The following is a 1,647-nucleotide window of genomic DNA, read 5'->3' as shown; positions in this document are numbered from 1 at the left end:
ACCCAGGACGATGTTCCTGCACTGCTCCATAGAGTAGCCTGACTCTTACGTTTAAATAACCCCAGGAAAGACCCCCTCTCTGTGCCTGACCCCTGCTGAGTTGTGGAATCCTAAGTTTGCAGTAGCTCCTCCCAGCCACTCTGGCTCTCAGCCTCTGGCCTGGAGTGGGAGGGTGGTCTCACCTTCTGGAGATGTTTTAAGAAGGGGACCCCAGCCGAGGCACTGGCTGGGAGGCCACTGAGCCATCTTGGTTGCGGTCTCTGACATCAGCACTTGGACACAATGCCAGCCTGTTCCAGGACCCCAGCACAAGGGCTACTGGGAGCCGGGTTTGGGGTAGGAAGTCAGAGTGAAGCCCTGGTCCTGCCACATCCCAAGCCCCTTGTCCCCTAGCTCTGTGGGGGTGGGTGATAGCTGCTATCCCTTTGGGGTTAACTTTGGAGTTAACTATAGTCTCATTGGTTATGGGACCTCAGTGTGATGTAGCCAGACTGGATTCCCCCTTTTGTTTGTTCATTTATTCATTCCTTCGGGGTGCTCATGATCCCACCAGAGAGGAGCTGTCCAAGAGGGTTAGCAGCTCCCACTTGCAGGATGTCTGTGGCAAGGCATGCACCGTTCTGGTGCATGCACCACTGCTGTAAGGACTGGAGTCAAGGGTTATCACCAGTCCATTGCACAGATGGGGAAGCTGGGTCCTAGAGTCACAGCCAGCAGAGTAAAGGTGATGAGTTTAGCCCTCTTCCCTGTTTCGAGACCCGCTGAGGCCTTCAGAACCCAGCTCCTTGAGGCGGCCCACCCTGACCACTCCTAGGCTCACCCTTCCCTTAGTGCTGCCCCTGTGCCCCTCTTGGCTGCTTCTCCCTCCTCCCTCCTCCTTCCTCTCTCTCTTTCCCCTAGGCTAGTGTGGTCCCCATGGCAACTCCTGGGGCCTGTCAGGCAGGGAGGCACGGGGCTGTGGGTAGGCCTGGCTCAGCAGCTCAGGAGTTTGACACCTGAATGGGACAGGATGCTCACTCAAGGTGTGGCCCTAGGGACACCCGCCTTGCCCCTGTGGGGCAAGAACCCCAGATGAGAATTTGGGGTTCTCATCTGCAAAATGGGGATAATAATAGCTTGTCTGTCTCAGAGTTGTTAGAGGATATGATGAGCCATAACGTGCCAAGGACAGGGCCTGGCACAGAATAAGTGCTCAGAAAACAGGGCCTGTTATTATTTTTATTATTATCATCAAGGCAGTGGGGAGGCGGCGGTGGCAGCAGCTGTAGGCCAGGAAGGGAGTGTTTGCAAACTGACAGCTGGAAGGGTGACTAACAGCGTAGCAGCCTCCGCACCCCGCTGTGGTGGCAGGGAGTTTGGGGAGGAAGAGGGAGGCATGGGGATGTGGAATGCTAGCAGGGCCCCTATTCAGAAGGACCTAAAGGTTGGGGGCCCAGCCAGCCCTAGTGGCACCCTAATTCAAGCTCTGTCACCCCTAACTAGCTATGTGACTTCAGGCAAATTGTTCAACCAGTTGAGCCTCAGTTTCTGCTTCTGTAAAATGGAGATAAGAGGGTTAGAAGAGCTCATAATCCTCCTTCCCTCCCCGCCACCCCCACCCCCACAGCTTACAGTCCACGGGAGGCCGGGGCAAGGGGTCCCCACCAT

This window comes from Piliocolobus tephrosceles, chromosome 6 (genome assembly GCF_002776525.5).
Source record: "Piliocolobus tephrosceles isolate RC106 chromosome 6, ASM277652v3, whole genome shotgun sequence".
Classification (NCBI taxonomy): Eukaryota; Metazoa; Chordata; class Mammalia; order Primates; family Cercopithecidae; genus Piliocolobus; species Piliocolobus tephrosceles.
The sequence above is the reverse complement of the archived record's forward strand: the minus strand, read 5'-3'. Positions refer to the sequence as shown.